Source organism: Ziziphus jujuba, chromosome 10 (assembly GCF_031755915.1).
Source record: "Ziziphus jujuba cultivar Dongzao chromosome 10, ASM3175591v1".
NCBI classification, from domain to species: domain Eukaryota; kingdom Viridiplantae; phylum Streptophyta; class Magnoliopsida; order Rosales; family Rhamnaceae; genus Ziziphus; species Ziziphus jujuba.
The window spans coordinates 25,529,481-25,542,763 of record NC_083388.1 but is presented as its reverse complement, the minus strand read 5'-3'; the positions used below and the strand labels follow the sequence as shown (position 1 = coordinate 25,542,763).

General features: G+C 35.9%; 2 pseudogenes; both read right to left on the bottom strand.

Moving 5' to 3' along the window:
- Nucleotides 1–190: 190 nt before the first annotated feature.
- On the bottom strand, nt 191–2,580 carry LOC125421042 (subtilisin-like protease SBT3; annotated as a pseudogene).
- A 2,758-nt stretch (nt 2,581–5,338) lies between these two features.
- Nucleotides 5,339–13,164, bottom strand: LOC132799713 (subtilisin-like protease SBT3; annotated as a pseudogene).
- Nucleotides 13,165–13,283: the final 119 nt, after the last annotated feature.

Below are 13,283 nucleotides of genomic sequence, written 5' to 3'. Positions count from 1 at the left end.
TTAAAAAAATGCAAAGTAGAATGATTGATTTGATATGGAAAATAACGCAGAAAGAATCGATTGAACTTTTGAAAGCGAGAAGACAAAATACAGTATACATTAAATAAAATAAAATAAAAATAAAAATTTGATGTAGCCTTGTGAGCATCGTGTAGGGTTGGTGCCTCATGTTGTAATTTACGTTTGCCAAAAAAAAAAAAAAAAAAAAAAAAAAAAGAAAGAATAATCTCATTATAATTTCAAATCTGTGTTTAGATGCTACCCCGTGAAATTATTAGCCTGGTTAGCCAAGCAAGGGTGGATTAATATCTTCGTAAAATTTCTTAGAAGTTATTAATTGTGGATGGACAATGGAAACCAAACCTCGTTAGTGATTCAAGCCAGACGTTCTCATTGTTCGACTGCCGATCTGAGCAGACTCGTCGAGGTTTCCAGCCCTATAAAGCTGTAAAAAAAAAAAAAAAAAAAAAAAGAAAAAATACTAATAATAACGCGATCATAATTTCAACAACGGAAATTGTAAAATAAAGCAGAAATTATAAAATAGCCAGCTTAAAGTGGACCGTTCCAAACAGGTGAGACTACTATGGGACTCCTCAGAGTGTGACTTCCATTTTCTTCAACCGAAACGATTTCACCATGACGCCTTGCTGTTTTTTCACCTCTTTATGCTTTATGGCAACACTATACTTCTGCTTCTACTTCCTTTCAAATACCAAAACCTTAGGTGAGACTACAGCAATGGATTTTCTTGGTGCTGTCACTGAGACATTGTATCTCAGTCCCCCCTCTCCCAAGTTGGTCACAACCCTTTGAAACTTTCAAAAACTGTGTTGGTTCTCCCACCATTAAATACTATGAAAGATGGATAATTAAGATCAGAAAATGGCTTTGACACATATAATGTTTTGATCTAGCTATGGCCGAGATTTGCTTTGTAGTGAAATTCACGGAGAACAAAAGATTAACATAATCTTGTGGAGTAGCATCATAGATCAAACCGGGATCGAGTGCTCGATTTGGATCAATCTATCTAGATCTCATGGCTAATGGAGAAGCAATTTGAAACCTTTCACCATGATCCCGATTCGAATTATGAGCATTATCAAATGGTGTTGCCGTGGTCATCATCAGAGCAGCCATCAGAAGCATGAGGAGAAGCCATGGACGTCCCAGATATCATATAGTATTCACTGGACAAGTAAATATCGGAACCAATTTGGGCTGCCACTTCTCGTGGAATCAAAGAAAAGCCAAAACCTGACGACCTGGTGCCATTATGTCTGGTTTCAAGATTCCTGGAAAGCTTGGTGAAGGGCCTCTGGAACTGTAGAAAGCAACAGGTGGTGCAGGTCTAGTCCCTGTAATCGTCTGCTGCAATTTCATGCTGACAAAAGGCATTTCAGTACTTCTTGCGTAATTGATCACAGCCAATGCCTCTTTCTGGCTGATGTAAACGCATGGACGAGTAACCTCCTAGATCTAAGATTTCATTATCATTACTGATAATAATGGCTCCAGATGTTTGCAAAATAAGGTTGTTTCTCTCATCTGAGTTGCTATGGAACCTATATCCTCGCACAAGACAACGCTGCATGCACTCTTGATAAATTCTTAGCTGAGTTGCATCTCGATATTGTTTTGTTGTCATAAAGCGGAGCTTTCTCAACCATGGCATTTGCACAGAACATTGTCCAGCCAACGATGGTGAAATTGTCTCCAAATGTCGAAATTCCTCCAAATGAACGGGCCGTAGTGCTTGCTGCAACGGTCAAGGTCCTTGTATGCAGCCAATCTAGAGCGTGGTATTATACCTCTGGCTATTCATTTTGCATAACCAAAATAAGATGCACCATTTACATAGTCTCCAGAAACTGTGGAGGCAACATTAGTTCCATGTCCAATTGAATCCCTAGCAGATTTCATGCTTATATTAACATCGGGTAATGAAGCTATTAAACCCTCGTTGAAATGTCTTGACTCCTATGAGCTTGGAGTTGCACAAAGAGGAATTGAAATCCTGTCCTACATCACATTTTCCTTTCCACTTTGATGGAATTTGGATGTTATACCGTGGTCTTGAAAGCTCTCACTCTCAGGCCAAACCCCACTATCTAACCCCGACAATGACGTCTTCATCATAGTTGGAAGCAGGCCATAGACCTTGAGAAGGGTTGAGAGATAGGAATTTCTAGGTGTAAGTGGTGTCAAGGTGGCAGCACTGTCCATATCAGAGGAGATGAACCACGGAGATTTTTTGAGTTCTTCCAATTCGTCTAGAGATAAAGATGCACTAAAACCATGAAGGGCATTATCATAGGAATATACAAGATATGGTGAAAAATTTTGTTGGTCATCCAGTGATAAGGAAGGTGATCTTGCAGTGGTGAGGGAATAAAAAAGGGAGGAATACCAATGGTGATGATTTATGAAGGCTTTGGGCATAATGGACTTGTCTGCGTGAACAATATAATTGGACCTCTCTACTGGTCTTGCTGAATTAGCATGGACAACAATGAAACAAATGCAAATAGCATGGAAAAACAAAGATGAAATGGTGGAGGAAAAGTAAAACCCCATTGATCTAATATCTAAACTTAGGCTTAAAGGTTGTCCATCTGTTCCTGTACTTATCTATGAAGGTTAAAATTTAAAAGTGATGGACAACTTATTGGTACTGATACAAGAAAGGAAGAGGAAATTAACCTACTCGAGTATAGGAGACACACAAGGAGTTAATGAGGGAAGGAGTTAACGAGGGCATGAAAAGCCAGAGAAAGTAGTTTGTTTGTTTGTTTTTTTTTTTTTTTTTTTTTTTTTTTTTAAGATGACCCTTTGCTTGTTTGCTGTATATATAACCTAAAGGGTTAAGCAAAATTTAAGTTACATCGTAGTAGCAGTACTCTAAGAAGTCAGTCGGTTTGCTTTTTTATTTTTATTTATTATTTATTTATTATTTATTTTTTAATTTTTAATTTTTAATTTTTTTGTTTGACAGTTAGGTTTGCCTGTTAAGTACTATTTAAAAGGCTTAAATCATTAACTGGATTATTTATTTGCATTTTATGCAATATTTATTAGTTTTCCCAGGCATCACTGAGCTCCATCACTTGCTCCCTCTATGATGAAGAGATTGTTCAAATTATTTATTTATCTCCATATATAAGAACATCTGTCTGAACGAAGAAGCCACTTCTCCAAGGAATTAGAGTTGGTCAAAACGAGACTTTGAGCAAACCCAAAAGGTTAAATCTAATAATGAACAACAATTCCTCAATAGCAGACGCAATGAAAAAAAAAAATAATAATAATAAAAAATTGAATTTTGGTGTATTATGCATATAATGCAACAGTGAAACAATATGGGCAATGCCATAGACCTATTATACTAGAAATAAACTTTACAAAACCAAGAAGGAACGCTTGGGGCTGCTTATATATATATATATATATATATATATAAGCAATGTTTACTTGCCCATTTCATTTTGATTTTGATCTGTCAGATTGACCTTTGAGCATCTATAAATGGCGTTACATTATTTAAATGAAGAGACAAATTATATGTATCACTATCTTCAGAAAAACATCTATAAATGTATCTCACATGATAATTAATTGTCAGGCCGGCATTTGATTTCATCTATAAGAATACTGATTTATAATTTGGCACAAACTACTAATTGTCTTCAATTTGCTTATTTCACTATTATTATTTTCTTTTGCACAAAGACTGTAAGAGTTACAAGTCTTTCTCTGTTGGTTTCTTTAATTAATTTCCAAACCACTTCAGTACTTAAATCTGTTTCAAATATGAACTGAATGAACTATGAAAATTTTACATTTGTGGATAATTAATTATGCAAGAACTCCACGTTTATAAAAATACATTTGAATTTGGAGCTTAGATAAGAAAATTAAGCTAATATGGGCAGTGCGGAAAGTGACTCTGTTAAGGTTCTGAAACCAAGCTGTTAAAGAGTTTAAGCCCTTTTTTCTTTCCAATCGATGGTAAACGATTTAATGCTCCAAAAAAATATCAAAATACATTCAGATGAACTAATACTAATTTAAATTTGATAATTTCAGGATGATTTTAGCATTGGACTAAAAAACTTATGATGAATTGGAGACAATAACATACTATATTTATTAAGGTAAAATAACAAATAAAATTAAGAAATTGAACATGAAGCTGAGGGACTATTTGGGGGGCATCAGCGTGTTTTATACATATATATATGTGTGTATATAGACCAAAATCAAAGTCCTACTAACAGCAAAGATTTTTGTAAGCAGAGGAAATCTACAGGGCAAAAGTATGAGAAAGGTAAACAAGTGAAGAGAAAGGCTTTATTTCTTTTTGTACATGGAATAAAAGGTTATTGAGCGAGTAAACAGTACGCACGGAATAGGTTTTTTTTTTTTTTTTTTTTTTTTTTTTTTTTTTTGGTTAAAGGATAATTTAGCGTTCAATTCAAAAGGTTATGATAAATTGGAGACAACAATATATTGTATTTCTTTTTTGGAAGACGGTATAAAGGCAAGGTACATGAACTTGAAATGGACAATTAGATGTGGCAAAAACTTGAATGTTGGACCTAATGCTTGAAAATACTGTAAGATTATGTAATCATAATTCACTGAAGGAATATGATTAATCATGAATTCACTGTGGGAATATGATTTGAGTGACATTAAAGTGAAATAACAAATGGAATTGAGAAGTAATTAAAACATGATGCTGAGGAAATTATTTGTGGGACATCAACTATTGTCTTTGACCGAAACCACTGTCTCTACCAAACAGGCATAGATTTTTATAGCAGAGGAAATCTACGACGAAAAAGTATGAGAAAAGTAAACAAATATACAATTTTACTAGCATGCAATGCGTAAGACCAATTGCCAAGCCCATAATGAAACCTTTAAAATGTTTGTTATGAATTCGATAAAAACATCATATTAATGCAAGTTCCTTTTGCCATTCTTTTCAAAGAGCAGATTAATCAACGCCCAGATATTACCTTATCTTCAATAATTCCTGTTCCTAGTAAGACAAATCTACAATTTGATTTAATAAATACATGAAGTTGGACAAGTTTCAATTCTGAAGGTTCAGTCATTTTCATGCCACTACATGACACATAAATTAAGCTTTTTACTTGATCATCACATATACAAGGGACGTATTTTGTCAAAGCAATGAGAAGTATATAAACCACACTCAAAATCCAACTTCTTTGTCCTTTTACCGAATAAAATAAACTTCTCTATATCTTATCCCACACTTCACTCACCCTTTATGTCACATTCATTTATCTTATCAAATATAATCCTAGAAGCTGGAGAAAAACAGACCATTATCAAAAGCAAGAGGGCAATTTTTTCCTTTTTATTGTAGAAAGATAAGCAAAAATTAGGCCTGCAATATGGACTATCTAAAGATCACTTATTCAATATAACCATGTAATGTGATCTTATTTTGAATGATACACCACTCATGTCTAAAGAACTCAGATAACCGGTGACACAACAATTGGACTCCTCACAGTGCGGTTTCTGTTTTCTTCAACCCAAACAATTTCTCCAAACGATTCTTTTCCTTGCTCATCGGTTCCATATTTTATTATAAGAATGTACCTCTGTTTCTCATTCTTCTTCCCAAAGACTAATGTGTCTGGTGAAACAATTACTTCAGAACCCGCTGGGGTTGCCACCCTAGCCTTATACTGTGAAGCACTATCTCCCACATTCGTTACAATTCTATCGAACTTCTAAGTCCTTGAAATTGTTTGGTTATCATAATAAACAATAAAAGATGGGTAGTTCAAATCAAAAGATGGTTGGGAACAATTATAGGCTTGTGATCTAGTACTGGTTAAGATTTGGTTACTGGTAAAATTCATGGAGCAAAGCAGATTCACATAGTCTTGTGGAGTTGCATTGTATACCAAACCTGGGTCTAGTGCTCTGTTAGAATAAATGTGACCCGATCCAATAGCTAAAGGCGAAGCGAATTCAAAATGATTTCCATTGTCACGAATTGGGTTGTGAGTATTGTCTAATGGATTGGCTGTAGTCATCATGGCTGATATAATTACAGCCGGACTCCAATCTGGATGTACACCTTTTAGTAATGTTGCCACACTAAAAGCATGAGGACAGCCAGTGATGTCCCAGATAATAGATTGTAGTCGCTTCATAAATACACATTTGACCCTATTACTCTTGATTGTTGAATTGGAACATAGGCAGCCAAAATTTGAGTCCCAGGTGCCAATACATCCAGCTTCAACATGCTTGGTGAATTTAGAGAAGGACCTCAAGAACTGTAAATAGCGGCTAATGGTGCTGGCTTTGTTCGAAGAATGGTCTGCTAAAACTTGATGCTCACAGAAGGATTCTCACTACTTTCTGCGTATTTGATCACAGGGTATGCATCTTACGGGTTTATTACAACACTAGGATATGTAACTAGTTCTAATTCAAATAATGTTTTAGAAGAGTTTGACATGGATATTTCTCCGAACAACTGAGCTGCAGTGTGTTAGTGTAATGTCACTTTTGTTGTTGTCATAAGTTGCTTTGTGATGATTAGTTACTGTATTTTCAGTTTTTGGTAAAAACACTGTTGTATTAGGTAGCCAAAGTATGGCTTGTCTTTTGGCAATATGATTACTGCAGTAGTAGGTAAAAATTAGGTGGTTTACTGTTTCTGAAAACTTGTATTTATATGTTCTGTCCAAGAATGAACGAGTGTGTTCACCACACTAGTTTAAGCTTCTTTCTCTTTTGTTTTTGCTATGTTTTTTGTTCTAAAAATCCTATAAATGGTATTAGAGCTCTAATGATCTTAGTGGAGCTGTAAGTGAAATAGCAAAAAATAAATACAGAAACCTTCCTTCTACCTTTCCTTCCTTTTTTAAATGGCTTCAAGTCATTTTTCTGCTCCATCACCTCCTATCTTTTCTAGAGAAAATTATGCCATGTGGTCTATAAAAATGAAAGCTTACCTTCAAGCTTTTGACTTGTGGGAAGTAATAGAGACCAAAAGAAATCATCTCCTTTTGACAACAAATCCCACTATCACTTAAATAAAGCAACATAGTAAGGAGGTTGCTAAAAAGTTTAAAGCTTTATCTGCCTTACATGCTGATGTTTCAGAAGTGACGTTCACTAGAATTATCACTTGCACTACAGCTAAAGAGGTCTGCTACAAGCTGAAAGAAGACCAGGGAAGTGCAAGAACAAGATAAATGCAGGTATTGAACTTAATGAGGGAGTTTGAAACTTTAAGAATGAAGGATTCTGAGTTGGTAAAAGACTTCATTGATAGACTCATGAAGGTAGTAAACCAGATTAGAATTCTTGGAGAGGAGTTGAGTGACAGACGAGTGGTGGAGAAAGTGTTGGTCAGCTTGCTAAAAAAGTTTGAAGCAAAGATCTCATCCTTGGAGGAGTCAAGAGACCTGAATCAGATTTCTTTATCAGAGCTTGTTAATGCTTTAAAAGCAACTGAACAAAGAAGATCTATAAGACAAGAAGAAACCTTAGAAAGTGCTTTTCTAGCACTACAAAAAGTAAGGCTCTAGCAAACGATAATCAAAGGAAGTAGCAAGGTGGAGGAAGTAATGTTAAAGGAAAATATGATGCTGGTACAAGCAGAGAGGGTGAAAGAAAGAAGTTTATGAAGTGCTCTCATTGCAAAAAGGATAACCATCCTGAAAAATATTATTGGTTTAGGTCTAATGTTCAATGTAGAGCTTGCAAACAACTTGGACATATTGAAAAAGTTTGCAAAAACAAAGGAGGTCCAGTGCAACAAGCACACCAAGTACAAGTTGCTGATGAAGCATGGCAAAATGAGGAAAGACTGTTTGTTGCTAAATGTTATGTAGAAACCGGCAGCAAAGAAGCTTGGTTGGTGGATAGTGGCTGCACTCAACATATGACTCATGATGTTGATCTCTTCAAGACCTTGGATAGAAACTTTGTTTCCAAAGTCCAAATAGAAAATAGAGCTTTTATTCAAGTTCAAAGCAAAGGAGATGTGGCCGTGAAAACTACAACAAGTACGAAACTCATTTCAAATGTGTTATATATACACGAAATTAATCAAAGCTTGTTGAGTGTGGGACAAATGCTTGAAAATGGATATTCTTTGAATTTTCAAGATAAGTCTTGCATAATATATGATCAACATGGAAGTGAAATGCTAAATGTTGGAATGAAAGATAAAAGCTTTGTGGTAGAGTGGAACAAGAAGGGTAATAATGTTTTTTATGCCAAAACTAATGATGAATCTAAGTTGTGGCATAAAAGACTTGGTCATTTTAACTATGACTTCGTGAATCTAATGCATGAAAAAAAATTGGTGTAGAATATGCCTGCTGTTAGCAAAAATCTAGAAGTGTGTGAAGTGTGTCAGCTTGGTAAACAACAAAGGCTGTCATTCCCTTTGAAAGATGCTTGGAAAGCCTTTGAAAAGCTTCAGTTAATTCATAGTGATGTATGTGGACCTATGAGTGAGAATTCTATCAATGGTAGTAGATATTTTCTCACTTTCATAGACGATTTCTCCAGAATATGCTGGGTGTATTTTCTGAAACAAAAATCTAAAGTTGCTAATATATTCACCAGCTTTAAAGCCATGGTTGAAAATCAAACAAAACGTAGCATCAAGGTGATACGATCAGATAATCGGACTGAATATACAGCTTAAAAGTTTGAGTTGCAATGCAAAGAAGCTGGAATTCAACATCAGTTGACCTCTCCCTATACTCCTCAGCAAAATGGGGTTAGTGAGAGGAAGAACATGACTATTATGGAGATGTGTAGATGCTTGTTGTTTGAGAAGCAATTACCAAAGAAGTTCTGGGTTGGAGCAGTGAATACCTTAGTGTATTTCCTAAATGGATTACCAACTACAGCATTGGAGTTTAAAACTCCATATGAGGTGTGGTATGGAGTCAAGCCTACTGTGGAGCATTTGAAGATATTTGGGAGTATTTGTTATACACATGTTTCTGAAATTAAGAGAGACAAGTTGGATAAAAAAGCTGATATGGAAATTTTTGTTGGTTACAGTAGCAACACAAAAGGGTATAGAGTATATCATTTGAAGACTAACAAGCTAATTGTTAGTAGGAATATTAAAGTTGATGAAGCTACTGTTTGGAATTGGAAAAAGAGTGAAGTTCAAGCCTCAGAAAATAATTTTATCTAAGAACATGATGAGATTCAGGAGGAGACCGATTCAAATGATGAAGATGCTGTTGGAGTCCGAGGTACAAGATCCTTGACTAATGTATATGAGAAAAGCATCTGAGGTATAAAACCTTTCACTGATGCATCCGAGAGAAGCATCCGAGGTACAAGACCCTTCACTGATATATCCGAGATACAAGACACCTATCTGATATCCGAGATACAAGACCTCTCATGTCCGATGTTCGAGATACACGATCCATGTCCGATGTCCGAGGTACAAGATTCCTATCCGATGTCCAAGATACATGATCCATGTCCGATGTCCAAGGTGCAAGCTTCCTGTTCGATTTCCAAGATACACGACCCATGTCTGATGTTCGAGATATAAGACTCATGTCCGATATCCGAGATACAAGACTTCTGTCCGATGTTCGAGATACATGACCCATGTCTGATGTCTAAGATACAAGACTCCTTTCCGATGTCCGAGATACAAGGCCCATGTTCGATATCTGAGATACAAGGCTCATATTCGATGTCTGAGCTACAAGATCCATGTCCGATGTTCGAGGTACAAGACCCTTGACGGATATATATGAGAGATGCAACCTAGCATTATGTGATCCAACTACTTTCTATGACACAAATCAGTTCGAGACATGGAAAAAGGCCATGAAAACTGAAATCAATATGATAAACAAAAACAAAACTTGGGAATTGGTGAACAAACCGCAAGGAAAAAAAGCCATTAGAGTGAATTAGGTCTTTAGGACCAAGCTCAATGCAGATGGTACAATAAATAAGCATAAAGCAAGATTATGTGCAGCAACTTGGTATTGATTATGGAGATACGTTTGCATCAGTTGCAAGATATGAGACAATCAGATTTCTATTAGCACTTGCTACTCAAAAAGGCTGAAAAGTTTACCATTTAGATGTGAAATTTGCATTTCTAAATGGTTACCTGCAGGAAGAAGTATATATTGAACAACCTCAAAGCTTTGTTGTTCAAGGAAAGGAAGACAAAGTTTATAAACTACATAAGGTTCTTTATGGCTTGAAACAGGTTCCTAGAGCTTGGTATAGTAGAATCGACTCATACCTTATTGGAAAGGGATTTAAAAGGAGTGAGAATAAGCCTACTTTGTACGTGAAGTCAGGTTCAAATGATGAAAAATTAATTGTTTCTCTATATGTTGATGACTTGTTTGTTACATGAGGAGATCAACAAAGTGTGTTGGAGTTTAAATCTAAAATGCAAAAGGTGTTTGAAATGTCAGATCTAGGAGTGATGAACTACTTTCTTGGCATGGAGATATATCAATTTAGTCATGGAATTTTCTTATCCCAAAAGAAGTATGCTGTGGAACTACTCAAAAATTCTGACTTGGAGAAGTGTAATCCAGTTGACACTCCAATGGTTTACAATCAAAAACTTGAACTCGAAGATGGTGCTGTCAAGATTAAAGTTTCAACCTATAGAAGCCTTATTGGAAGTTTGCTGTATTTATGTGCTTCTAGAACTAACATTATGTTTTCTATGAGTTTTCTTTCTAGATTTATGCGTGCTCCATCACATATGCATTATTCTACAGCTAAGGTACATTGGAGGCACCATAGACTATGGTGTTTGGTTTTCAAAACAAGAAGAAGGCAAGTTGATGGGCTATGTTGATAGTGATTGGACTGGCAACATGGAGGATTCAAAAAGTACTTCAGGGTACTTTTTTCCTCTTGGTTTAGTTCCTTTTTCATGGAGCTCACAAAAACAAGGTTCAGTTGCTCAATCTTCAGCTGAAGCTGAATATATTACTACTGCAGCTGCTTCAAATCAAGCTTTATGGCTAAAGAAGTTGCTTGTTGATTTAAATGAGAGGTAAGAAGAAGCTACCATTATATATTGTGACAACAAGTCTATAATGTCCATTGCTGAAAATCCAGGTTAACATATAAGAACAAAGCATATTCCAGTAAAATATCATGCTGTGAAAGAAGCTGAAAGAAATGGTAAAGTGAAGCTGGTTCATTGCAGTTCTGAGGTCCAGCTTGCTGATATTTTGACAAAAGTTTTGCCAAGAAACATGTTTGAAACATTAAGAAATGATCTTAATGTTTCCAACAAAAGTGTCAAGGAGGAGTGTTAGTGTAATGCTACTTTTGTTACTGTCATAAGTTGCTTTGTGATGATTAGTTATTGTACTTTCTATTTTTGGTAAAAACATTGTTGTATTAGGTAGCCAAAGTATGACTTGTCTTTTGACAATATGATTACTGCAGTAGTAGGTGAAAAATAGGTGGTTTACTGTTTCTGAAAACTTGTGTTTATATGTTCTGTCCAAGAATGAACGAGTGTGTTCACCACACCAGTTTAAGCTTCTTTCTCTTTTTTTTTTCGCTATGTTTTTTTGTTCTAAAAATCCTACATAGTGACATGTCTGATTTGCTCACAAAAGGCCAAGTTTGATCACAGATGATGATCCCTTGAGGGTCAGAATCCGATAACAACTCGGACAAATTGCATGCTGAGAAGGTTTTGTTATATATTAAGGGATAGTTTTCCACAATGGCATTTGCTGGGAACAAGGTCCACCTATCAAGATTTAGTCCATTTCCACAGGTAAGTGTGCCACCAAATGATCGATCAATGGACCCTTTTGCGATGATCAAGGCCCAAAGAATAGCATTACTCATAGTCCCAACAGTCGGACCACCATTTCCCGCAGAAGCAGAAAGTAGAACCCCTTTTTCAATGGCAGCAAAAGCAACTATGGCTATGGGATCCTCATACAACGACTCGTTTCCAAAAGTTATGGAGACTGAAATGATGTCCACCCCGTCAGCAATAGCTTGGTCTACGATCGCCAGAACATCGGATGAATAGGTCATGCTCCCCTCAATACCCCATAAGACCTTGTAAACTGCCACCCTCGAGTGTGAGGCGAAACCTCTGGTAGTTCCTTTAGCATAGCCAAAATAAGATGCGTCTTCTACATAGTTCCCACTGGCTATGGAAGATGTGTGAGTTCCATGCCCATCAATGTCTCTAGGACAGTTCATAATGATGGTGATATTTTTAGCAATGGCTACCATGTTGTAGTATCTAGCTCCCATAAGCTTATTGTTACACATGGAGGAATTGAACTATTCTCCTTCCTGGCAAATTCCTTTCCATTTAGTTGGAATTTTATTAGTAATTCCACAATCTTTGAAGCTATCACTCTCCTACCAAACACCGGAATCGGTGACACCAGTGATGACATCTTCACCGTAGTTGGAAGGAGGCCATAGACCAGTGGATGGGTTGAGGGAGAGGAAGTCTGTGGAATGGGTGGTGTGGGCCGTGGCAATTTTTTCCCTGTAAGCGAAGATGAAGTTGGGGGACTTCTTTAGAATCTCAAGCTCTTGTGGAGAAAGAGTTGCACTGAAGCCATGAACAACATTGTCATAAGTGTATAGAAGTGATGAGGAGGAGGGATTGTCATTGTTGAGAGAGTCAACAATGAAGGAGTACCAATGGTAGAAATCAGGCTTTGAAAGACTTGTCCATATGAACAATATAAGTTTCCCTTTCTGCTGAAACTAGCAGAAGCCAAAAAAAAGAAAAAAAAAGAAAAAAAAAGGGGTATTATATTATTATATTATTAGATTATTATTTATTTGCCTTTTTTTTTTAAGGTTATTATTTATTTATTTTTGCTTTAATATTATCAGATTGTTTAAACTGTTTTGTATTAGCTGGACATAAGTTATGCAAGTTGTTCCTCGACAAAACAAGACATAAATTAAAACAAGTTTAATAACGGTAAGAAAGAATTTTTTATTTGAGAAATATTTGGTTTTTAATTAGTGCACATACAATTATTTGATTGCTTTGAGAAAATATGTCACTTTTATAATTGTCGTAATAGGCAAAAACACAAAAACAAAAATAAAAAAACAATATGTCGTCATTGAGACATGAAAATGACTTACATAAGTATAGTTAACTGCGCGTCAACTTTGGGAAAACTTTAGCATTTGGATTGAAAGTGTTTATGATGAATGGAAGGCAGTAATATACTCATATTCTT